The 27,725-nt window shown below is 43.7% G+C and overlaps 1 protein-coding gene across 2 annotated transcripts in view; it reads left to right on the top strand.

Moving 5' to 3' along the window:
- Window positions 1-5,638: 5,638 nt before the first annotated feature.
- LOC124719967 (ankyrin repeat domain-containing protein SOWAHC-like) overlaps window positions 5,639-27,725 on the top strand; it is a 65,805-nt gene continuing 43,718 nt past the window's right edge. Inside the window, exon 1 of one of the 2 annotated variants that reach the window (XM_047245185.1) lies at window positions 5,639-5,880. The gene's annotated coding sequence lies outside the window, so the exon portion shown is untranslated. Of the gene's footprint in view, window positions 5,881-13,768; window positions 13,916-27,725 lie in introns of those variants that run through there. The other variant, XM_047245186.1, reaches the window with a different exon arrangement.

Here is a 27,725-nt window from a genome sequence, read left to right as displayed (position 1 = left end):
GGATGGCGTGTCAACCTGACAGAGCCAGTACGCGCGCCCACGTGTCATCTTTGCCCTGACCTCCAAACTTGGTCTCTGCTAAACTTGTTCACGCTTGGGGGGTTTGTACTACCTTAAGCCAGGACGACCATTCGTGCAGTGTTACAATCTGTGCCTAAAGCTTTCTGCTAGTTCACACATTCACTCATTTATACCGTCCAGGCCGCACTAACGAAAAGAAAATGGGAAACGTGGTACACAACATAAAAAAATTCCATAAATAACACTGTTTAGTCCATTCTCTCCGTCTGGACACCAGCTATTACCTGCAAGAGAAGAAACTCTTGCAAATAATTTCTGCGTGCTAGTAATTTAATAAAACATTGGAACGGTACAACAAGTTCCGTTTCAATAGGAACAATGATACATTTCCGGAAGTCTGTCGGTATCTCTCCTGTGTTGTAGATGGACGTAATGAGTTTAAGCAGCATCATTTTCGTGCTGTTACCAACGTTCTTTATTAGTTCTGTAGGGATGTCATCAATACCCATTGCTTTGTTGTCTCGTAGTCCTTTTAGAGCTCTGTAAAATTCTTCTTGCAGAATGGCTTCTCCCTTGTCACCTTCATCTTCTTGCTCTTCTCTTCCTATTACTTCCTCGGAAAGAGGTGTTTCGGCGTACAACACCTCTATGTATTCTTTCCATCTCTTCACTAAGTCTTCACCAAACAGCAATTTCCCCTCTTTATTTTCTATTGTGCCTAGGAGTGTTGTTTTACGTTTGTTAAAAAACTGATTTGCCTTTCTGTAGGCTAAATCAGTTTCTTACGTTTTGCATATTTTCTTCCACTTCCCTGCACATTTCTGCAGAGTGAAAATTTCATTCCAGAAACATCCCCCAGGCTGCGGCTAAGCCATGTCTCCGTAATATCCTTTCTTTCAGGAGTGCTAGTTCTGCAAGGTTCGCAGAAGAGCTTCTGTAACGTTTGGAAGGTAGGAGACGAGGTACTGGCAGAAGTAAAGCTGTGAGGACGGGGCGTGAGTCGTGCTTGGGTAGCTGACTTGGTAGAGCACTTGCCCGCGAAAGGCAAAGGTCCCGAGTTCTAGTCTCGGTCCGGCACACAGTTTTAATCTGCCAGGAAGTTTCAAATTTTCTTTTGCTTTCCTAGATTCTCTATTAACTAAATTCCTTAGTCTTCTGTATTCAGCTTTTCTTTGTTCATCAGTTGCATTTTTGTATAATCTCCTGTTTTCTATAAGCTCAATAATAATAGTGGTAATGCTTCATTAAAAAAAAGAAACAGAAAAACAGGGGATACTGGTAGTGGTCAAAATCACATATACTTGTCTGCAATTGCAAGTCAAACCCTGATACATGAAATCAGCCCCTTGAGTATGGAGCATCCAAACTGACAACGTACAGACAACTGTTTGGATGTCTACCACCAGTGCTGGTGCTATGGTAATGAACTGCTAACTGGTTTTCATCAGTCATTTTTAGCCTACCATGCAGTCTCATTATCATTCTACATTTTGTTTGACCAGTACTTTAATTAACAGCTAGTTGTCTCATCGTTTTCAGTGCCGCCTGCTCTAATCCAATAGTTTATGAGTCGCTGAGTTACTTTTCTGTGATGGACATTTCTGTTGGTAATTCCGCACCTGTGTATGATTGGCTGTTAAGAGGCGGTTAACTAGATTATGTGATCAAAAGTATCAAGATACCTGGCTGAAAATGACTCACAAGTTCTTGGCACTAGCCTTGCTAATACAGGAATTCAAAATGGTCTTGGCCGACCCTTAGCCTTGATGACAGCTTCCACTCTCGCAGGCACACGTTCAATCAGGTGCTGGAAGGTTTCTTGCGGAATGCAGCCCATTCTTCACGGAGTTCTGCGCTGAGGAAAGGTAGTGACGTCGGTCGGTGAGGCCTGCAACGACGTCAGCGATCCAAAATATCCCAAAGGTGTTGTATAGGATTCAGGTCAGGACTCTGTGTAGGCTAGACCATTGCACGAATGTTACCGTCGTGAACCACTCCGCCACAGACCGCGCATTATGAACAGGTGCTCGATGGTGGTGAAAGGTGCAGTCGCCATCCCCGAGTTGCTCTTCAACAGTGAGAAGCAAAGAGGTGCTTAAATCACCAGTGCAGGCCTTTGCTGTGAGAGTACCACGCAAAACAACAAGGCGTGCAAGCCTCCCCTCCCGCCATGAAAAGCCCGATCACACCATAACACCACCGCCTCCGAATTTTACTGTTGGCACTGCACACTCTGACAGATGATGTTCACCGGGCGTTCGCCATACCCACTCCCTGCCATCAGATTGCCAGATTATGTACTGTGATCCGTTACTCCACACAACGTTTTTCCACTGATCAATCGTCATATGTTTACGCTCCTCACACCGAGCGAGGCGTCGTTTGGCATTTACCGGCGTGATGTGTGGCTTGTGAGTAGCCGCTCGACCATGAACTCCAAGTTTTCCCACCACTGACCTAACTGTCATAGTACTTGCAGTGGATCCTGGTGCAGTTTGGAATTCCTGTGTGACTGTCTGGACGACCCTCTTCAACTGTCCGTGGTCTCTGTCAGTCAACAGACGAGGTCGACCTGTGCGCTTTTGTGCTGGACGCGTCCCTTTGCGTTCGAAAACATTGGACTTAGGGATGTTTAGGAGAGTGGAAATCTCGCGTGCAGACGTATGGCACAAAATGTCTTTTTCCAAAGTTGTTTCACAGAGGAAGACTGCACTGTAGTTCCTTCTCTAGATTGTCGCACAGATTACAAAATGGTAGATATCGAAATAGACGACAGAGGGATAGAGAAACACAATTAAAATCACTCAAAAGAGGAAAGGCCGCTGGACCTGATGGGATACCAGTTCGATTTTACACAGAGTACGAGAAGGAACTTGCCCCCCTTCTTGCAGCTCTGTACCGTAGGTCTCCAGAAGAGCGTAGCGTTCCAAAGGATTGGAAAAGGGCACAGGTTATCCCCGTTTCAAGAAGGGACGTCGAACAGATGTGCAGAACTATAGACCTATATCTCTAGAATTTTGGAACACGTATTATGTTCGAGTATAATGACTTTTCTGGAGACTAGAAATCTACTCTGTAGGAATCAGCACGGGTTTCGAAAAAGACGGTCGTGTGAAACCCAGTTCGCGCTATTCGTCCACGAGATTCAGAGGGCCATAGACACGGGTTCCCAGGTAGATGCCGTGTTTCTTGACTTCCGAAAGGCGTTCGATACAGTTCCCCACAGTCGTTTAATGAACAAAGTAAGAGCATATGGACTATCAGACCGTTTGTGTGATTGGATTGAGGAGCTCCTAGATAACAGAACCCAGCATGTCATTCTCAATGGAGAGAAGTCTTCCGAAGTAAGAGTGATTTCAGGTGTGCCGCAGGGGAGTGTCATAGGACCGTTGCTATTTGCAATATACATAAATGACCTGGTGGATGACATCGGAAGTTCACTGAGGATTTTTGCGGATGATGCTGTGGTGTATCGAGAGGTTGTAACAATGGAAAATTGTGCTGAAATGCAGGAGGATGTGCAGCGAATTGACGCATGGTGCAGGGAATGGCAATTGAATCTCAATGTAGACAAGTGTAATGTGCTGCGAATACATAGAAAGAAAGATCCCTTATCATTTAGCTATAAAATAGCAGGTCAGCAACTGGAAGCAGTTAATTCCATAAATTATCTGGGAGTACGCATTAGGAGTGATTTAAAATGGAATGAACATATAAAGTTGATCGTCGGTAAAGCAGATGCCAGACTGAGATTCATTGGAAGAATCCTAAGGAAATGCAATCCGAAAACAAAGGAAGTAGGTTACAGTACGCTTGTTCGCCCACTGCTTGAATACTGCTCAGCAGTGTGGGATCCGTACCAGATAGGGTTGATAGAAGAGATAGAGAAGATCCAACGGAGAGCAGCGCGCTTCGTTACAGGAACATTTAGTAATCGCGGAAGCGTTACGGAGATGATAGATAAACTCCAGTGGAAGACTCTGCAGGAGAGACGCTCAGTAGCTCGGAACGGGCTTTTGTTAAAGTTTCGAGAACATACCTTCACCGAAGAGTCAAGCAGTATATTGCTCCCTCCTACGTATATCTCGCGAAGAGACCATGAGGATAAAATCAGAGAGATTAGAGCCCACACAGAAGCATACAGACAATCCTTCTTTCCACTGGAATAGAAGGGAGAACCGATAGAGGTACTCAGGGTACCCTCCGCCACACACCGTCAGGTGGCTTGCGGAGTATGGATGTAGATGTAGATGTAGATGTGACATCTATCACCTGACCATATTCGAAGTTTGTGAGTTCCGCTGATATGGAGTAGCTGGCAGTAGGTAGCAGCACACTGCACCTAATATGAGAAACGTATGTTTTTGGGGGTGTCCGGATACTTTTGGTCACATAGTGTAGCAGCGCTGGCCCGCCGCTGGACCGAGTGACGTCATCTGGAACCAGGGGCCGGCGCCACGTTTGAAGCTGCCGCTCCCGTCTCTCTGAAAACGTCGAGCGCCCACCGTTGTTTCCTTTCAACATACAATGGCCGCGCCCACGCTCTAATAACTGTGTTCCCCTCGTCTCTTTTAAAACTGTTGCTGATCACTCTAATCTCATTCAAAAAATGGTTCAAATGGCTCTGAGCACTATGGGACTTAACTTCTGAGGTCATCAGTCCCCTATAGCTTAGAACTACTTAAACCCAACTAACCTAAGGACATCACACACATCCATGCCGGAGGCAGTATTCGAACCTGCGACCGTAGCGGTCGCGGGGCTCCAGACTGAAGCGCCTAGAACCGCTCCACCACTCCGGCCAGCTAATCTCATTCATCTCTTTTATAAAGGAATCCCAGTATGTTTGACACGTGAGCTAGGGCTCTCGTGTTTTCGAACTGTAGTTCACGTCCGTTTTCCAAGTAAAGTTCAGTTATGGTCAACTTGACAAGCTCCCCTTGTTTAATATCTTATGCTCAGTACAACGCTCTGCAACTGTGAATTGTCTGACGCATGTAAATGCTGCCACATTTACAAGGAACGCCGCACATACTGGGCGCATGAACAGCTGTGCTGTCTTTAAGGGGGTAGGACGTCAAACGACCCGACTTGTAACAGGAGAGGCACCACAGGACATTTTATTCAGAAATCACACTCATAGCAGTGGAAGTTCAAAAACATAACAAAATAATTTTCTTTTTACATGTGGAATTTCAACATTTTTCACCCACTATTGGCTGCATTTGTTGCTATAGGTATACTTTTCTTGATAAGTAAGAGAGATTCTATTATGAATTTGGCACAGCATACAAACCATACTTACAGCCGTATGAAGCTCTAGAGTTTACTTAATTTATGAAAAAATGAGTAAGCTGTTACATTTTAAACTTTATGTTTAGATAAAAAATCTAATTTTATTGTCAATTATCTCAGTTTTTACCAGAGTTTTTATAGATTTGGAAAATTCTAGATTTTCATACACCTGTAAGCATGGTTTGTACGCTGCGCCAAATTAACCGCAGAGTCTGTCTTACCTATGAAGAAAAGCCAATAGCAAGTGAAAAAATGATGAAATTTAATTACTTTATTTTTCTGAATTTATCAGCAATAACAAAATTAGGACGACGGTCTTCGTATTACATTCGCATGTTCTGCGCGGGGTCCCTGGAAGCGCTGCCCCCTGTGTGAGGCCCCCGTAGCAGACTGCAGTTGGTACCTGCCGGCCTCGCAGCCGTTGGCAGCACTGACTGCGTGCCACAGCCCAGGCGTCTGTCGCATTTGTAGCGAGTCGTGCACAGTGTGACGTTCTGCGTTGGGATTTCGTGCTGCTGTTTCTGCGCCGAGAATTTCTTCTGCTACACCCACACCCTTAATAAGGTAAGGACGACTGTTTTCATGCGTTCCCACAGTATTGAATTATTTTCTTTGTTTTCTTTTGGTTTGTTTCTGCAAAGTCACGGTAGCTGTAAGGTTTCATTTACGTTCACTATGGAGACCATCGCTTATAAAGCAAACCGCGTTCGGTTACTACGCTCTCAAAATACTAACGAATTTCGTATTACAAATCTTGTTATTTTTAAGTCCTACCGACATTCCTATTAATTCTGCTATTCTACGGACATTAGGCATGAGTGAAAAGCATAGGCTCGGACGAGATTTCTACTCGTATTCGCGCCATTTTGTTGAATTTTTTTCCCGAAATATAGGTTCGTATTTGTACACATGTGATCCATAAATTGATTATTCTGCGTGTTAGGAATAACAGAACATAATGACGGAACACAGCTTCTGCAAGTAGATAAGATGCTATGGCAACTTCGACTATTGAGGAATTAAACAATTACTTTACGTCAGGATAGTGCGTAGACCTTGGGAGAGTCTGATCCTATTCCTAATGGCTTGAAATCAAACCAAGCTAGACGCATTTTGACAGTTCCATAGTGGAGCATTGAATCAGATATTTCCCGAAGCCGTCGGCTCCACGAAAACTGCCGAATTTAGTACAACTAATCTGTTCGCGTCTTTCCCCCAGTCCTGCATTAGCAATCGTCAGCACGTTAAGTCACGCAAATGTACTTTAGTACAGAACGCTCTTCCATTTAATTTCGATATCTTCACTTTTCTAGAGAAATGTTTTTGGTGACAAGCTAGTCTGTTGGGTAGTCAGTAAGACATTAATGTTATCGTCCATTTCGTCTTTGTTCTATATGTGTAAGTGCAGAAATGAATGAATTCTTACGTTGACCTAAAATTGATCCTCTTGCTAGAAAAGTTGACAAAATTCCCGGCGTTAGGGGCTTAGTCTTCACTTCTGTTAATAATCGTGCATCTCCAGGCAGTGACTGTGCCGTACTCTTACCAGAAAAGTAGTCGGTTTTCTGATAAGGGGGTATCTGGACGAGTGAAGCAGTATCCCACGTAAAGGCCCAGTACTGAAACAGTGTGGCAGTAAAACCAGCCAACCTCAGAATCCTTTCTGACAAGCGTTTGTCAGTGCTCAGAACGATATCAAAATACAGAGTATCAGTTACAAATCTCACTGCAGAACTCAACTATTATACATATTCTTGATGGAACAGTCCATAGCTGTACTTTCGGTTCATAGCGTGCACGCTGGACACTACGAACAGGCAGTTCACCTGTGGACTGTTGCATCAAAAAATAAGCTGGGAGAAACTGAAGTTTCACATACATGTTCTTGTCAAACCAAACCGGTGCTCCTGAGTAATACTTTATTAGGACAAATAAAGAATTATTAAACTGTTGTGGCTTTAAGAAGAACGCATTGTTACATCTGTAGTTGCCTACAGTATAAAGTGTGTTGCTGTTGCGTAGAGAAAAATACAGTTTATATCATAGCAAGCGGATCTCTTGACATCAATACGTTAAGAGTAATTTCATCGTCTTTTGAGGAAGTAAATGAAATATAGCAATGCAGGTGGTTGTAGACAAACTTCCACAAAGAAGGGCTGATACGATAGCCACCTCCTCACCTCCCTGAAATATGGGTTGTGTTGACAAATTGGTCTGCATACATACATACGTACATACATACATACATTGATCCTTGTTGCATAGAGCATTAATACATTTCGTAATGATGTGGGATGTCACTTTAACATAAGTTTTCTTTACACAAAATAGTAAATATTTTTATAGTTAATACTTCATGTCTAAAGATTCATCTATTCAGTAGGCGCTGTCATTCAGGAATACTTTCATTTTCTTTTAAATGTTGCTTGGATATCTGCCGGTTTTTAATTCTATTTGGCAAATGACCAAATATTTTTGTGGCAGCATAATTCACACCTTCTTGTGACAAAGTGAGATTTAATCCAGAGTAGTGAAGATCTTCGTTACTTCTAGTGTTGTAGCTATGCACTTTGCTGTTATTTTTGAATTGGGGTGAGTCATTGACAAATGTCATAAATGAATATACGTACTGCGAGGGTACTGTGAATATCTCAAGTTCATTAAATAAATGTCCGCAAGGTCATCTTCGGTGGGCTCCAGCTGTTAGCCTGATGCTATGAATACTTTTCCTCTTAGTGACGAACTGCCCCCAAATACGATACCATGTGAATGAAAATAGGCATAGTAGGCTAATTTAATGATGTTCATCACCAAAATTTTGCAATAACCCCAGTAGCATAAGTAGCTCAACCTAATCATTTCAGCAGATCATTGATGTTTCTTCAAATTCAATGTCTCATTAGTGTACACATCCAGAAATTTTGAATACTCTGCCTTAGCAATAGACCTGCTTTCATAGCCTATATTTATCAATGGTGTTACGCCATTTACTGCACAGAATTGCATACACTTTTTTCTCAAAATTTAATGAGTCCATTTGCAGAGAACCACTTAATAATTTTGTGAAAGACATTATTTACAATTTCCTTGAGTGTGATTACTGTACTTGTATCATTAGCAAAAAGAACTAGCTTTGCATGCATTAATATATATTGAGAACAGTAAGGGACCCAAGACTGAACTCTGTGGGACACCATTCTTGATACCTCCTCAGTTAAAGGACTCTGCTGATTTTTGCAGACAATCTGTAGTGCTAATTTCAGCCTTCTGCATTCTTCCAGTTAAATATGAATTAAACCATTTGTGCACTGTCCCACTCATGCCACAGTACTTAAGCTTGTGTAGAAGAAATTCATGATTCACACCATCAAAAGCTTTGAGAGGTGACAAAATATCCTAATGGGTGATGTTTGGTTATTCAGTGCATTTAATATTTGATCAGTGAAAGCACATATATAGCATTTTCTCTTGAAAAGCCTTTCTGAAAACCAAATTGACATTTTGTTAGTACTTCATTTTTACAGGTACGTGATGCTACTCCTGAATACATAACTTTTTCAAGACTTTTGAATAAAGCTATCAGAAGTGAGACTGGCTGGTAGTTGTTAGCATCAGACCTATCCCCATTTTGGAAATACGGAAGCGTCCGATCCCGCCCGTCTGCTTTGACGTCACAAATATGGCGGAAACGACCATAACCACGATTCCAATATAAAGTCGTTACGTACACATTATGAGGACGAAAATACATCGAAAAACACACACACACTTTCCACAAAAAGCCTAATGAGACTAACGGGACAAGCGCGGGAAATGGGGTGTTTTTGGGTGGGGGCAAACTAAATATAAACTAATTTAGACACCCACCCCAATACAAAACACAAAACTCTCCAAATACCACTAAACACAATATCATCTGGAATCGGACACTTCCCTTGACCTATATAGCTCAACAGCAGCTCCCGATCCCATAAATTAGGATCAAACACTTTCCTTGGCCTATATAGCTCAAAAACATCTCCCGATACCAATACCAACATACACAGCCACACATTGGGATCGACTTCCCTTGACCTGTGCACTGTTAATTTTATCCGTCATATCCATTGCTGAACAAAAACAACAACCGATTAATTTTACTAAAATTACCACACGATGTACAGCGAACACTAAATTAACTTTCACACAAAATCAGTTTACTCACTGAAACGAATTCCACCACAAACACAGTCAACACTCGAACAATTCTGGATAATGATCAAAAGCAAACTGAGCCCATTACACCACACAAACGAAAACCCTGAACGTACCACCAGAGCACAACAAACCACAACACGACGACATCTACAAACACGCCACACTCACAAACCAAACTCCGCGACGTCGTGACGTCACACACAACACCCTTACGTCACGGGTCAAAGCCGACGCGTGGGATCGGACGCTTCTGTCGACCCCTCATTTTTACGCAGTTTTTGAACAACAGAGTATTTCAGTCTATCAGGAAAAATACATATTTGGCTGAGACTCTTACTTATTCGTTGGGAACAAGCTTTCAGTACTCCGTAGCACAGCGAGAGGTCTAGATTGGTGTGGAGTAAGGTGGTATGGCTGTGAGACGGGTAAGACAATGAACGTGAATGCGAAATAAAGGGTGGAGCTACGGGGTTCGTATGTAGCATGTACTTCATCATAAGAGCAAACCAGATGTGAACTGACACAAGCGGGATGATTGATCAGCAGCCATAGCTCTCTTAAACTGGTGGTGTTCCGCTCTTGGAAGTAGGTCCAACGTAAGTGTTCGGTAGCTTATTAGTATGTCAGTACGGAAGAACCTTTCAGACATTCTGACGTATTAACAGCCATCAACGTCTGTCTTAATCGTACTTTACCTACGTAACTTTTATCTTAAATTGTGTACAGTCACAGTCTCTCTGTAACCAGTACTTGTGCTCTGATTGTCTCGCTGTTCATACGTACCGCGAAAATGGACGACACTGCTTCCTGCTTCGTAGTGAAACACGCGCGTGGAACACCGTTAATGGCGAGAAACAAGTAGTTAATGTTCTTCACAAGATTACAGACAAAAATCAGCTTTTGACTTATCGAGTAGGACTATGTATCAGAAATAAGGGAAGTGTTAACTACATGCGTGGCGTGATAGACAGGGTCGTAGACTGACCATCGTGTGTGCCGGCGGGCGGTGGTTCTACGCTCCACGTGGTGCGTAATTTTCTTTGTTTGGTTTGAATACCTAAAGCATATAAATATGAAACTCATCACATCTACATATAAATCTATATGGTTACTCTGCAATTCACACTCAAGTGCTGGGCAGAGGGTTCATCGAACCATTTTCATACTGCTTCTCTACCATTCCACTCTCGAATGGCGCGTGGGAAAAAAGAACACCTAAATCTTTCCGTTCGATCTCTGATGTCTCTTATTATCGTGATCATTTCTTCCTACGTAGTTGGGTGTCGACAAAATATTTACACATTCGGGAGAGAAAGTTGGAGATTGAAATTTCGTAAATAGATCTCTCCTCAATCAAGACTGCCTTTAATTCAGCGACTCTCAGCCCAACTCGCGTATCATATCAGTTACACTCTCAACCCTGTTTCTGCTCAGAGCTACATTCTCTGCTGCCCTCTGTTCACTTATCGTTGCTTCAGCCTCGCCCGCACTCACACTTAGTAAATTGTGCACTCGACCCGAAACAACAGGCTGTGCACATCTTTTAAATCTAAACATCTCCGCTGCACCCCTGAAGTCTGGCTCACTCATTTGCCTCGCATCGGAGGAATCTACTGTTTCATTTTGCACATTTTCGTGGCTAAAAGTGGGGAGCATCCATCTCCCACGTCTCTGTACCGTCGCAGTCTCTTTTTTGGGCATTTCGTCTACTGACTCCTCACCACCTTTCTTCTTTTCTCCTCGTACTGCTTTTGGAGCGACTACACGTAATTATTTTCGAAAAACGCAAATGAAAATCTTATACAGAAAAAAACACTATCTGAAACAGATTCACTTAAATAACATGCTAAATTTTTACTAAGTTCATCACACTGGCTAAACAAGAGTATTCATCACAAGCAACCTAGTAGAATGAAAATGAGCTTCACACGCAATTCGCAGCGCAAAATCGTCACACGAGCATTAATTACACTTGAAAAACTCCCCAATGAAAAGGATTACGACGAAAGCTCCCAAAGTACCATAAACACACTTCACACAAAATTCAAAACAGGCATCAAAGACGACACTGTTTCATAAAGCAAGCAACAACGCTGATCAACCACAATGAAGAAATTGAGAGATCTGTAGAAAATAAAATTTACGTGTTAGTACACCCTAACAATGTCACAGCATCGATATAAGATCCCTGGGGTGACCGAAATCATGTGCAAAAGGGTCTCGCCATTATGAAGGCTACCTGTTGTCCGCAAAATTCAGATTTAATGGCAAAGTCGGTGTTCCGAATGAAACCTGTTGCTGACTTCAAATACCAACAGCCACCAGGCAAACAGAGGTTATTTTCATTTCATTGAGCACGCACCAGACACACAAACTTAGATTGTGGCTGAAATTCGTTCATGTACTGGAAAAATAGCAGAGAAAACCACCACCTGTCAGGCTGTTGTATGAGCTAAGGAATGAAATATCCTCGTACTGGATACACAAGACAACATATTACAATTTTATTGATTGATCGCTATTAAGGGAAGATAAGAACAATGATTTTAGGGAGCTTGACTAGGAAGCAGAGTGGCTCTATGAGGTGGTATGTAAAGAGCCACTCGACATTTATGTCTGAATTAAAACACACGAAAATATTAAATGGTGCTTAAACTTCAACATATGGTACGTCTCTCTCGAATGCAGCCTCCAAATGTGGAACCCAATCTGCTAAATATGGGGTAGGATTTACTTGATGCAGACACTGACCATCCATACATTATATAGTTTTGAAGAATGCTTGCTTGTTCTGCTTTTAAGTACACTGGGACAGAGAACAACTACTTTAGACAGTCAACTTCTGAGGACAAAGACCCGTTGCAAGAATTCACTATAAATCCAATAATTAGGCAGTACAGTTACTGAATAAGAGCAACTCTACTCTGTACTTGACAAAGAATTTTAAGTTCGGTTTTGGCCTCTAATATGAGACACACTAACACCTGTGGGGAATGAAGTGGTTCTAGCACTACACATTCCACCCTCCAAAGGGACTTCACAGTTGAAAATATTCTTTCCACAACAATATTTGTCTGGTACAGCAGGAGCAAAACTCACAAGCGTGTCTATATTTTTACATGAAGTACCTGTACTTTTAAGTTTGTGGAATATATCGCACAGTCTCTTAACTGTTTCCAAGTTAGCTTTTTCCAATTCCTCAAGTTTCTGGGATACAATGTTGTTCACGCATCCTATCTCGTCTGAAATGTTGCACATGAGTCTACTGCCTTAAGAAATATCAGAAAATTTAAAAGTTCAGCCCAAGAAACAGTATTTTTTTTTTTTTTTGGTGTTCTCCAATGAAATATCGAGGTTGAAGTGGAGAACTCTACTTTTCCAAACAAGTCACAAAAGTGTCGAAGTGTCTTAGAATTGCTAAAAGGCTCGTATTTTGACAGTGTGAAAGTACCTTCCTTTTCCAAGTTAATTAAAATGGTATTGATTATTTCTTGAAGCAAGCTGAAACCGTGGTTATTTCCTACTTTTGGATTGAATTTAAAAACATTTTCAATGGGCATTGTGTGAAATGAAGCCAAAGAAGTGACTGTTGGTTTTCGAAAATTTGTTTCAGCAACGTGGGACACCTATTCTGAGATAGAAAACAAGATTTCAAAGGTTCAATAACTTTCGTAACTCCTGGCAACAATGACAACCATCTAGTTTTAAAACTACCTAGAACTTTGCCGTATCCGGTATCAACGAAATCACAGAATGATTTCAGTTGGTCCACACGTTGAGGGTAAATGTGTCGTCCTCAGTGTAACTTGAAGTTAAAGTAGTACGTGAGCCCAGGCACCGACGATCTCAGCATTGATATCCCTGTAACGTTCTTTAACGAAAACTTGTCACATTCGTCCGTCATTTCTGGAGTAGCAAATGATAGATACGAATCGCGAAGCTCGCGCGTAAGTCACTGGCTCTCAGCACGATGACGGAAGATGTTGTGTTCACACCTGTCCTCATCCCGTGACCAACATGCAGCGTCTTTGTTCCATCTTTGCGTTCACCAAAAGCGGTACTGGAGAATCGGTTGACGAAATCCGGTTTTTGGGGCGCCAGGCGAAGGGTGTGTGTGTTGGCAGCTGTATAGCGCGGTTCGAGATAACTGACTGTGGCGTGGATGGGACGCAGGCGGTCCGGCAGTGCCGACACAGACGTAGACGCCCTGCTGCAGCCGTTCCCTCGCCTGCCGCGCGAGCTGGCAACGCCGACCCGTGACGTCAGCGCTGGGTGGGGCAGCCGGCTGTCTGTGCGGTCCAGTTGTGACGCAGCAGCCTGGAGGGAAGCGGCGTGCCACGTTGTCCTGCCTGCCCAGACAGAGCTTGTGTATCTTGTGTCTGCACGGGAATACCTCAGAAAGGTAAGGCAGGAATTTATGGGAGCGGCGGATGTTCTGCACGCTTTTGTGTGGTTTTTGTCGCGTAACTCACTTACTGCTCTTGTCTAATACTTTGTCTTACTTTGAAAAATTACGACCGCTACGAACAAAGGGGTGGCTAACAGTGTGTTAAATTACCGTCTTGAGTGTTCAGTGATTTATTGGTCGTTACTTATGGCCTTGCTCCAGTCTATGAAAACTTGAGCGAGAATAACGTGGAACGAATGGAAAATAACGCCACATTCAGCCGGCTAGTGTTTCGATGTGCCAGTGTATATTTCCACGGAATTCACGTACAACAGGCATTTAAAATGAAAACCTCGCGTTCTTGATTATGTTCGTAGGACGCAAGTTTACGGAAACCATCAAACGCAGAACTTTTGGAGTAAGCGAGTTTTAATGCGACAAGGCGTGTAGCGGCTTGCAGGCGTGGCAGAAATTTATTTTTTAATGTTTCGCGTAATGTGGCCGAATTCAGACATCTAAAATGTTGTCGTGATGTACTCATTCAGAGGTATAATCTTAAATTGCTGTTGTCACGCAGTAAGAGAAGTACCGCAGTTGGAAACATTGCGCGTCGCGAGGTAACGTGACTAAGGGCGCCGAAATACGCGGACGTTATTCAGCCAGTATTTCAGAATGAGGGCAGTTACCGACTTCCAAGAAACTGCACGGAAGACGACGAGAACTGGAGAGATATTTCCGCTACCTCCCGCCCCCCTTCCCCCCCCCCCCCCCCCCCGGCCACGTTGTCGCTGTTCATGGAGTCAATCAGACGTATCGTTGTAGTTTATCGGTACCTAGCTATTCGCGACGCAGTTTGCACACAGTATCGCCGCACCCCGTAGGGTATCTGCAACAATTACGTCGTCGTACGGCCCACACTTCAGCAGACATGACGTGTCAAAAATTTAGACGCGCGATAAACGGGCTTTTCTTTAAAAAGGAGCGCAAATTAAGCAGACTGTGTTTACCCAGTATTTCAGAATGAGCACTTGCTTTCGAACACACGTTAAGAACAATTTCAAACCGTTTGTAAACTTTATCTCGCTTACATGCTTAACGTCAGATGGGGTCGACAGAAGCGTCCAATCCCACGCGTCGGCTTTGACCCGTGACGTAAGGGTGTTGTCGTATGTGACGTCATCACGGCGCGGAGTTTGGTTTGAGTGTGGCTGTCTCCAGTTCTGTTTTATCTTATTTTATTTACTTTTCTGATCTGTTCGTTCTATCCCGTGAGATTAAAAAAAAAACACTAATCAGCTACTGAAGCATCTTTATCTTCTATGGGTTGCAGGGGTTCCGACCCCTGGGGAGGTGGGTGGGTATTCATGGATGGCTGTCTTCACTTACACGTTGTAGCTACGCAAGGCGTCTAAATTTGTTTATATTTAGTTTGCCCCCCACCCAAAACACCCCATTTCCCGCGCTTGTCCCGTTAGTGTCATTAGGCTACTTGTGGAAAGTGTGTGTGTTTGTTTTTGTTTCCGCCATATTTGTGACGTCATGGGCCAAAGCAGACGGGCGGGATCGGACGCTTCCGTGTTTCCGTCAGATGTTACACACGTAAACTCGTCTGCAAAGTAATGAGACGTCGGAAGCTGTTTCGTGCGTGGGCGTTGCGGATCCTGAAATCCGTTCGCGAATCACAACTCGTGGCGTGACGCCGACACGCTTGTGGCGATGAGACGCAGCACTCGCCTTCATTTGCGTATTTTCACAATGTTCTGGAATTAAGGTTATGGTCAACGAGCAATCTGTAGCTTTCCCCAACACCCTCATTACACAGAGGCGACCATTTGCATAGTATTTGGCGAATTCTTGAGAATTTATCGTAATGTTTGTACTGCACGAAATAAACATTTCGTATTTTTTATCGCTCTGTCACGTCTCCTCGTTTGTGATTTGCTGATGAAATTTTTTTAGCACTCTACAACGCTGCGTCGCTTTGTTGGGCTGTTCTCGTGTTACTATTTGCCTGATGAGAGAGCCCGGTGTGTCGACCAAGCAACGCGTCAGCCATCTGAGAGAGGCGCCGTGTTGTGTGCGGCCTGCGCTTCAGTCGTGTATTATGTGAGGGAGGAATGAATGTCGGTGATTCTGACGCCATCACTTACCAGCTTCTTCATTTCACGTTCAAATTACACGATTAAAGTGCAGTGTAGATTTCTATGTGCAGCCTGTAACGGCGGCAGAATCTAGATTTAATTTGTGCCATTTCCAGTGCAACAATTGTGAGAATCGAGATAGATTTGTTGTTCCGTCAGAGGGCTGAATCACGTCAAAATTATGACATTTGTGGGGGCATTTGCTAATTATGTTTGACAGAAACCTACAGTAAACATTATTTCGTTTAGCCAGGTACTGTTACAGAAGCCTTACCCGTTATTGATGGTAAGTCACAGTTTCGGAATCGTCGGTGGCCACTGACGTCGCATTTACAGACACTTCGGCATGACAAAGTACTGAAGACGACCCCTGTCTTGAAGAGTTCAAAAATGCCATGTATCAGTTAGACTGCACATCGTCGTAAAACGCAAATTTGAATACCAAAACCATAAAATTGACAGTTTTATCTTCGGAAACGGGTAGATCAACACGACGACTGTTCAGTGTGCTCCCCTCATCCACTGCCAGCAAAGAACGCGTGACGTCACGGAAAAGTGACTGTCGTCACACGTGAGGGACAGGATGATTTGATAAAAGTTGCGCGAATTTTATGTATAATAAGTAACCCGGAATCGGTGCTGTAAATGCCCTTCACTTTCGTGACGTGGAACTATGTGTGGTGGTTTTCGTATTTATACTCGCCTATCACAAAATACACAACGCAATTCATGCACGCAGTATTAAAGACCTGTTCAAAACGTATCGTGTGTAGCGAGATAAGATTTGCTGAATTGTAGAAAACTGTGGCGTTCACGGATGAACAGTAGCGGCAGCCAAAACAGTTTCCTAAAAAGGCCTCCATTTAATCGCGAGTGTGTGGAATCAGCTCTTTAGCTCACACACAGATATCCAATAATAAGGGAGTAAGGTCATCGTGACTTGGGAATGTGTACAGTGTTTCCGGGTGCTTTCAATTCATTAGGTGTTCTGTCCACCAGCAAAATGTGATAGCTGCATAAAATTTCACACTGTGGTGTCTCACATGATACTTGGGCCGGCAGTAAACGTGACTCAACATGGAGGCGGTGGCGAGGTGTCGAGGAACCGTGCTGTACCGGTGTGCGGACATTCGCCACGATTTTAGCTGCTCCGAAGGGTTGGGTCCCTTGTCTCCCCCCCCCCTCCCCCTCCTCACCCGCGGCGTAGTAAAGCTACTTACTGAGCCTTTCCGCTGGTTTACTAAAAATAGGACCAGAATCTCTTTGGATTTTCCGCCACATTTCTAGAGAGACTTTCGTTGTGGAAACTATTAAATGTATATCGCATTGAAATTCGCACCACATTTCGAGCCTCAGTAAATCTTCGCCAATCTCGGAGATTTTGCGTTCTTGCCTTTTTCGGTGCTCCGGCGGCAGCTTTCTGTCGTTTTGTGTACCATGGGGTATCAGTTCCGTCTCTTATTAATTTATTTGGTACGAATCTCTAGAGTGCTGTTGATAACATTTCTTTGAACTTTAAGCCTCATGTGGTCTTAACTTTCCTAGTTTGGAAGGATTGGGGAGTGTCTCTTAGAAAGAAATCAACCGAATTTTTAGCAGCTTCTATAAATAGATATATTTCTCGTTTAGTTTTGGTGAATTTCTTTTTTACGGAATTGAGCCTCGCTACGACTGTGTGTTCACTAATCCCTGTATCCGTCGTGATGCTCAGGATTATTTGTGGCTAAGAGGTCAAGTGTGTTTTCGTAACCATTTCCAATGTGAATGGTCTCGTGAACTAATTGTTCAAAATAATTTAAAGAGACCATTTAGAACAATTACAGAAGTTGTTTTGTATAGGGTCTGAAAATGAACTTTTGACAACATATGGAAGGTAGATTGAAGTCGCTACCAACTATAATTGTATGAGTAGCGTACCTATTTGTGATGAGGCTCAAGTTCTCTTTGAACTGTCCAGCAACTGTTCCATATGAGTCCGGGGGTCGGCAAAAGGAGCCAGTTATTACTTTATTCAGGTAGTCGAATATAACCTCTGCCCACACTGTCACAGGAACTATCTACTTCAATGTCACTTGTGAGTTGGAACAGGCATTACATTATTTTTCCTTACGTTGTGCTTTTTGTTTCTGTTGTAGTGCAGATCATTACAATTACGGTTTTTCCCTCCAAAACCTAGGATGTTTTGTCTCTGACTGTAAATACCAGAGCTAAACAATGTAGAACAACAACGTTATAAGCATAGCATTCTGTATTACTACAGTTCCTTATCTCTAACATTTTAAAAATGTACGTAGACTTTAGATGACATGTCAGTCATAGAAGTTCTTATCTCTATTTAGTAGCGTATTTTCAGTCATGTTTTGAACATTGTCCCGCTACACTTTATTAACTAATGTTTCGCCGCAAGAGATATCGGATTTTAGAGAGTATATTAATATGGAGTATGTCGTTCTTCTTTTCAAACGTTCACATACCCATTTCTTCTTTCCTTATTGTCTTTTGGGCATGCAGTTTTAGTAATTAAAGTAGGCACAAATGCAGCGATCAAAAAGAAATGATTAGCGTACATTCGCACTCTTTTACATGTTTCCGTCCTTGTTGTTCCCTTGGATGGGCTGTCTCTATCTCACTATCTGACTTAATCGTCGGTATTGCTTTCGTTTCCCAAAAGTTATAAATGTTTCGATTTCGGAGAAGAAGCTCTGTATTTCCCCAAGATGTCGATGAAGGAGGTCCCTTATGTACTGGTTGTATTGAGTAAGATGTGAAGACGGCGGTTCGAAAGCGGACAGAAGTAGTACGAGGAAGGGCGTCCCTAACCTGAGGGATCGCTCGTCAAGCTAGTCAAGTGTTGCATATGTCCAGCGTGGCAAATGTCCGTCATTCGCTGTACCACTGTGTGCTTGTAGTCTGAAGTTGAGCCACTAGCAGAGGCCCATCGTCGGCTGTGACTGCTGTATGGCGGCGAAACTTGGTATGCTAATGCGCCCTTGGGGAACCGATTTACACTGGAAAGAAATGTTCCCATATCTAATGCATTGGGAACGGAGTGTGGACAGGAAAGGGACAAACAAGTGAGAAAGGCAGAATGTCGATATTATTAACCGCCAGTTGCAGAACTTGTTCAGTGTGAGCACCGGAGACTTCCGCGAGGTGTTGCACAGTGACAGATTCGCACCTGGTATTGGAATCGATTTCCTCCGGCGCCAACTGGTTTCGCGTTAACGCTTTAGCATGTCTACAGTATTTCGCTGCCTTACCATACTCAGACCACAGTGGACTTGGGTCAGTAGCTGCATTTTACTTACAAGCACCCGGTACTTGAATGTCTCAGACGGAGAAAAAAACGGTTCGTGAAATTTTCGCTGTCGCCTTGGTGGCCCATGTGGTCATAAACCATTTAGTAGTTAATCTGTGAAAAAAATCTGCAGTTTTCTCAGACTTCTTCGTGTGTTTCACTTTCCTCAAAGCATCAAGGTTCTGCAAGTACCCGTATTTCCAGTACAGGCGGCTGCCTAAACTGGAGCAGCTCGCAGCTGCTGATAGCGGCCGTCGACATTGACCCGTGGCGTAATGGTGTGCTGCGTGACGTCACACACACACACTCACGGATACAACAGAACGCGTGGCTGCTATATTATTTTCTGTAAAGTGTTGTGGTGGAATAGTGATCCGTTGCTTGGCCAGAGTTCTGGTACAGGTTGTCAGGTTACAGTGTGGTTGTCAGTCAGCGGAGCCAAAGAAATGAAATGTTACAGTAACAATTTTTGTGTGGCACGTATTTCACGCATGTTAGCTTTCGAAGAGTGTTTTGGTGACGCACACTTGGAATCGGCAGGTTCAGTGCTGGGCACCGCTTGTCCCTAGTGTGGAGGCAGGTCCACACCTGTGCAACTTTGCGTGTGCGAGAGACGCACGCAGCCTGTGCAGTCTGTGCAGCCGGCCGGCCAGCCGCGCACGCCCCCGACACGTGAGCACGGCGCCCCGCGGCAGCCCCCACTCTCCGGACGAGTACAGACCGCGCTCTCCCGTCCACGGTGTTTTTTGTCTGTTTTTTGTACTGCGTCTCACTGTTACGTTCCTGTGTTTCGCGCCCTTTCAAATTTTCGCAAGCCCATTGGCCGAGTGGTCTAAAAAGAAACAAAATGGCTCTGAAGATCATCGTGCATACATACGTGTGACGCGAGTTCCCGGTAACATCCATTATGGCCTCTATTTTGTGTAGTCAGTGATCGAGTGGCCTTCTGCTAATATTTCAAGTTCATTTGAGTCAGCCACAGTGCAATGAAACCCTATTTTAATCGCTAGATTTTCGAAAATAAACATTAAGAGAAACAGGACTGTAGTACAATTATAAACATTATGACTAAAGTATAGGAGACAACGGCAATTACGACAGACACAGTTTAATTACACAAACCCGTGACCAGTTTCAGATTTTCAAACATCCATTAAGTGCTTCTGCAAGCTGATCAGTACTTGCGTTAACCGCCTACGGCCAATCCAGCGATGCGAAATTTCGTCGTTCAGGTAGCAACAAACATCGATGCTCCCTGAAGGAATGAGTAGTCGAAACAACCACAACTGCAACATATCGAGATAAGATGTACCCGCCACAGTTGTCTCACAGTATTAAAACGGCCCATTCAGCTTCGCCTATTAACCCTCGGCGAATCTCCTTCATGCGTCGAAATCACGAGGTTTTTCAGTACTCCACTCGCTCACATTGCGGAGATAAACTTTTTCAGAAAAGTGTTAGTTGCTTTGTCGCTGAATATCAGCGTGGGGGCAAAATGTCCATCCGCAATTGATCCCTGCAATGTGGCGCAAATCTCAAGGCACCGGCCGTAACAGTCCGCTTTTAATTGTTGTAACGGATCCAGACGGTACGGTTTGGAGTGTAACCGCCGACGCACTGTCTTCCACACACTTGGCTGCGGTGTTCAGAGTTCGTGGCTATTGCGTGCTGTTGACTTGTGTGGACTGCGTACAGAAATCTCGTTCAGCCCCCCCACCCCCTTATACGGTTTTTTGCAGCTGCCACATTTGGTCAAATACCTCGCATGTTCCAACACATGAAAAGTCTTGCCTTGTCGGCATTTTGGCAAGGCGCTGAAATCGTAATGGCATGCAATCATATTCGTACATCTAATACTTCGGAAAAATGTGAATTCTGGAAACGAGTGAATCGTTGACGGTAGCCCTCTGTTCCGCCTTTTACCCGTCGTCCTTAGTTTCTACACCAGTACGGTGCTGAGCAGCCCAACTCATGGTCTCGATCCCCTTGCTCATTTTACACAAGGCCAAGAAGTCTTTAAATTCTTAGTCAGTCTGGTTGACAACATTGCATTTACGGATTATTTCAATAACGTACGTAATATCTGTACACGTAATGTGCCTCCAGGAACACCCGCGAAATGTTAACCATCAAAGTACTTCTGTGCCCTTACAATTAATCACTGGTGCCCCTAATTTTAATTCACAGAATCTGGTACTTTCTGAACACCCGTGGTTACACTTCACGTGCTGACTTTAATCCCAGTACATACACTGTGTACCTTAGTGTCGGGAATCTTTCCGTAAGCAATGAAAGATAATGTACGTAAATGATGAGTATATGCCTACTTCTACTGAACCCATATTACTCCTTTGTGGTACACAAGTTAATTATGTACGTACATGTAACCCATGCAGTTCCGCGTGTTACTGACGTATACAAAGACGCAGTATCGTTAATACGTCGAGTGTAAGTGTTGGAGTTCTAAAATTGGATGTAGAAGTTCGTTATGTGGAGAGCCAAGTACGAAAAACCACTGCACCAATGGCTTTATTCTTCTTCCAAAATAATGCTGAGAAATTTATACACAAGTGCTTTCTAACGCGTAAATACCTAGTGTATGGTGAGCTGTCAGTGTTGCTGTTCATTAACTTGTAATTCACGCCCTACCTACCCTTAGTTCACTTACAGTGTCACTGAAGCGTCGTTCCTTTCCGTACGTAAAACTGCGATTACAAGTTACGAAATGCCACAGTAGGTGAAGTAACGCCCTCTCTAAAGCACTGCAGGACCTTTGCTTGTCTCTGAGTTGCACAGCTGATACAACGAATTTTCGTTACCACTCACGAATAATTCCGTCTCTCGTTTATTGAAGATTAAACTGCTTAATACTTGGGCAAATCTGCTGATAGCAAATATCGTTCTCCTTACTGTTTATCAAAATATGTCCCCGAGCTTCATGTCTTCTTTCTTTTGTCGTGTAAATTTTGCCAACTCCAAGGAAACGAGACGACTGGCAAATCAGGGATTTCAGTCCCCTTATCTGTCAGTTTCAAACAGCTGTTTCTCTTTCTTTTTCTCTTACAGCAATTAGTATTCCATATTTCTTTATACTTACCGCGTGTACAAATTATTTCCTCTTTTTTACTTATTTACATAAAAATATGCGAATAATCGTTACCACCTAGATGGACGTAAAATATGAAAATTATATCTATGGACGGTTAGTCTCTAAATTGGCTAAAAGAGAATTACTACCATCTTTGTAGCCTCTTTTTTATGTAGATGCTTTAAAAATATATTCATTACATGATGAACGGTGCAGTTTCTTATAAACTCACGCAAAGATTAAAGTGACTTTTCTCGACCGAAATATTTCAGACAGGACTAAAGAAAACGATGGCGTCAACTCTTGACAGTTTTTGTGTAGTGATCCACAGTGCGGACCTTACTGTAGTTAGTTTCTTACTGTGCTTAGTTTGAAGCGTCAGAAATTAAACTTGGTATCTGAACCTAAAGTAAGTGCAGCTTGCGGGGATGACGTCATACAGCAATATTCTGCGCGGTTATATTGTAAGAATTCGTACCTGTAACTACGAGATTTCGAGGGATTTTTTCCTTGCTCTTTGTTCAATACAAAGCCACTAAATGTGGCACCAGTGCTCCGGTAGTATAAAACCGAATACGGCGACCGGTCAGTCTCTTCTGCATCAACGAATCAGAGCGCAGACAACAGCCACTTACTGGGAACCGCTGAAAGTGACCAGCGCAAATATATAAGGGTTACTGCAAAAAAACAGCCGCCATAAAATAAGTTCTGACCATCGTACTCGGCGCAGCACAAGGGAACAGACAGGAAAAACTTAGGTTCCTCTTCCGCCCACGAATGGCGCGTGGGCGGGGTGATCCTCGGTAAGGCGTCTTTATTGGCCACAGTTTCTCGATTTTTCTCGTCGTCGTCATTTCGCTGCAAGCCTGGAAGCTTCGAGGAGACGCGCTGGCGCTGCGGAACAGCGGTTTGTGGGCAGGAAGCGGGCGTCCGCGCAGTGCAGATAACTGCGGGTCGCCAGTCCAGGGTCAGCGGGTGACGTCAGGCGGCGAGGCTGGTGGAAACCGGCTGCTGCGAGCACACGGTTGGTCGGCGGGGGTGGTGGGGGAGGTGGGCGACGGCGGCAGCAGCAACACTGACGTCACGGCGCAGCGAAGAGCGGCTTCGGTGAACAAAGTACCCACCACCACATTCCGCAGAGTCGTCTCAGGTTTGGATCTGTAGGTGGTTACTTAGTTTTACTGCATGCCCCATCACGATATTAATTTTGTGGTGCTTTAGGTTTAGATTTGATTGATACACGAGAAGTGTGTTGGAAAGGAGCACTATAACGTATTACGGTTATGTACATGAGGGTATACAGTTACATTCATGACGGTGCATTTTGTGCGCTTCATATCGTTTGAAAGCGATGTTTCACGCTGAGCCGGAAAACATTGGTGCGTAAAAAATGTGTACGCCACAGGAAGTTTTCAGGCAGAAGGTTTCCTTCAACTTGGCCGATCTGCTCGGCGGTGGAGATGACCCGAAGTTACGGGGGCGGCGCAAACACCCAGACCCCGAGAGAAGGTAATTAGCGACTCGGCCGGGAATCGAACCTGGGACGCTAAACACGGACTGCGGACACTGCTGCACCGACCGTGAACACAGTTCGGTCTGGGATACGCTGTGTGGGGCTCACCACCTCTCTTCCCTGTTAGAAGTAGCCAGTGTTTCGAAATTCTTCAGTTCATTACCGCCTTAACAACGTCGCGTTTTGTCTCTGTGGAGCGGGGGGGGGGGGGGGGCGCCAAGGGGGGGATGTGAAGATATTATACAAAACAAAAATGTACTCGCATTTTGACCTAGAACATAGGAATTTCTTCTCAGATGGGTCTCTGATGAGAGCCGTGCTGTCCGTTCAACGAAAACAAAGATTGTTTTTTGCGGCATGGTATATCCGCTGACAAACTTGGGGGTCACGTTATTCCGTTTACACTTTTTAGTAAATGAAATGGCCATTCTAGTACTCGAAATTCTGTAGGAAAATATTACAAATCGCCTACTTTCAAAAAGAAATTCATAGCTCAGATCCTCAACAACAGAATTGTGGTTGTGGAATTGCATACAAAGAAAGATTAATTAAACGAGAAAGCTTATTTGTTCAATCTTGAAATATTGACGCACTATTCGAAGTCTTCCAATTATCAAATAGATGATTTTTGGGCACAGGCCACTGATGTCATTGCCAAACAGAAAGAAGAAATCGCTGCAAGGCATGCGAAAAAACTGTCAAATTTGTCCAAGGGTGTTATCAGAGGTAACCAACAAGGATGTTCCAATAATACAGGTTTCACACACACGTTCTGTGAACGTGTTATTAATAAAACTTCTATAATGTTTTCAACAGCTAAGACGCAGTTACTGTCCAAAGCGCAGAAATTCAATATCGCACCTGCGATTAAAGAACCACACGTGGTAGGCAATTTCATAGTAGGCCTTAAATTAGGTTTGGAGTGTACCAAAACGCCAAAGAAAGTTCAAACGCGGTTTGGCTAATAATCCTGTAAAATCTTAGAAAATGAATGATCTGTCGCTCAATCAAAGCATTACGTTATAGACCGGTGAAAAGTATTAATCGTAAACTGGAGAATAATGGCGCTCTAATTACGAAAGCCGATAACGGGAACTCGTTAATTATAGCTTCCAAAGCGGAATACGTAGAAAAAACAAGCATTTTCGATCAAAATGGCATTACTCCCATCGAATCAGATCCTACTCAAGCGTTACATAAAGAGATAAGAACAGGTTTGCAGAACACTAATAAATTAATAGGAGTGTTTCTAAAGAAATCGCTCCTGAATATGAACCCGAAGCCTCCCATACTAACGAGACAATTCAAAGTTCACAAAAACTTCCATCCGATACGTCCGATCATGGACAGTACAAATAGTACGTACCACAAGCTGGCTATCTGTTTACATTACAAAATTACGGACAACTTCGCTCTCCAGAAAAATTACTTTCAGAAACTCTGTCGAATGGTAAATGAACTGAATAACGTAATCTGCCATGCCACATCCGAGCTGGCCCCCTTTGAGGTTTCCAGCCTCCGCACCAACGTACCTGTAGATCGGACTTACACTTCCATAAGAAATTGTCAGATATTGAAATTGATGTGCTCATGAATCTCCCGCGCATTGTTTTGAAATACAATTACTTTTCTTTTAAAGACAAAATATACTCACAACCGTACTGGTTAGCACTGGGTAGCCCTCTAGCAGGGATTCTTTCCGATATATTCATGGATACGATAGAATCTCAATTTTGTTAATAATATAGAGATGGCGGAGAAAATAAAGTTGTATGCCGAGATACGTGGTTGATATTCTCTTGGTGATTGACTAATCCCAAGAAGACCTAGATCAGATACTTGTACTGTTTAACGATCTCCACGAGAAAATTATTTTTAGTCTTGAAAACGAGTCGCCCAGTAGGACGTTGAACTACTTAGATCTTACGTTATCTATAGTAGATGATCACATTGAATACATCATCTCCAGGAAGCATAGGTTGAAAACTGGCATATCTGCCGATTCTGCACACCCGCTGGCGCATAAAATGGCACTTTTTCATTCTAGTATACATAGAGCGATATCCATTCCCCCATCCGCAGAAGCCTTGGAACACGAACTGGCAACCCTGGAAACAGCAGCCCGAAATAATGGTTACGAGCTTGAAATGAAGAGACGGCTCTGACAGGAAAGTAAATAGTAATAAAAGTAAAAGTTCCACGTTAGGTTATCGTGCTGGAAGTTAGTCCCTTCATAGGTAAAGTTTCATATTAAATAGGGCGTCTTCTAAAGAACCAGGGGTTCAAGACAATTTTGCCTACTAATAGTAGGCTGCAGAAGAACCTGATTCACACTTTGAAAAAGCCTATATTGTCATTATCCGGAGTTTACAAGGTTGCATGTGGCAATTGTCCGAAATTTTAGATCGGCCAAACAGGAAGAGCCTTACTAAAGAGATATAAGGAGCCTATCCCTACTTAAGTTGCAGATGACAAGCGTGGGTCGACATTCGCTTGAACACTTGGTGCAAACGGCTCACGCACCCAACCCTCCGAATAATACTCAGCTCTTGCACTGCGAAGTTCACGTACTACATGACAAAAATTACCTTCTCAACGACCAGCTGCAGCTGCGAAGCAAAAACTTTTTTGAAGGTGTTCAACCGTTATTCCATCCGCCATAATCGTAGGGAGTAATCAACATGTTTTAGCACTCCCGTTTTGCCGAATAGCTGGGATTATCCGGTATTTCAAACCCGTAGTTATCCCCATGCGGTCAAGTTCGATGTTTAGCTCAAATATGCTAGGTTGGCTTAAAATAGTAAACGCATTGGTCCCTTCACTTTTGACGTCCAACAAATTATTACAAATGTTCAGACAGTCGCTTTGTCTGTGCTCCTTACTGGACAACGTGTACGTCAACTTCGTTAGCCGCACCTGGTTGTTCATAAAATTTTAAGTTTAGCAGTACACGTTGGTACGAGTGTTAACACAGTGTGTCGCGCATGCGCTCTCGAGGCTGTGGACAGTACCAGTACAACGTCCGTTGCTGCCGTACTGCGGTCGCGGAGTGGGGCCGTGGCTGTTTCCCGGGTAAGTTATTACAATGTGGCGACGTATTTCTGTATTATAGTTTCTAGTTTCTGACGTTGCCCTGTATGGACAAATCGTAGTTCCTTTTATTCTGAAGATGGTTGGGTTGTCCCAACTGAAACCTAGGTAAATCTAGGTAAACATTGCAACTGAGGCTGTTGTTAATTTCAAATTAATATTTATGCAGTTGCTGACAGGGCCGCGAAATGTTGAAAATGTTGCAATAACCTCGTCTCCTCTTCATTACTGCTCACACATAAGCAGCTTATTTTCTGGAGTTGGGCTTTAAGAGCGTCGTTGGTGGCTGCTCCACGCGCCGTGCAGGGCGGCGTGAGGCGCACACAGATTGTCCCTACAGCTGAAAGCAGCGTCGTGCCGTATTCGCGGTGCGCACTAAAGGCTGCCGAAGCTGCCGACACCGACTGCCGCATATCGGCGGCCATATTTGTCTGCACGGCATGCAGCCCGTGTTGTTCTCTAGAGTGCGTTAGCTTTTTTCACAAAAACGTGATACCTGGTTTTGGTAGATACATGCAGACATCAGTTTGAAGAGGTACGGGCACAGACAAATTTCGAAATTACCGATACCGGCTGTGTTTTACACATAAGGACGACGTCGTTTTGAGACCTCGTGATACCAGAAAACAGGAATGTGCTGCAGGAAGCTCTCATGCCGACGTCACTCGCTATTGCAGTTCGCTGCTGAGCTCGGA

The sequence above is a fragment of the Schistocerca piceifrons genome, chromosome 11 (genome assembly GCF_021461385.2).
Source record: "Schistocerca piceifrons isolate TAMUIC-IGC-003096 chromosome 11, iqSchPice1.1, whole genome shotgun sequence".
Lineage (NCBI taxonomy): Eukaryota > Metazoa > Arthropoda > Insecta > Orthoptera > Acrididae > Schistocerca > Schistocerca piceifrons.
This window is presented reverse-complemented; position numbering and strand designations above follow the sequence as displayed.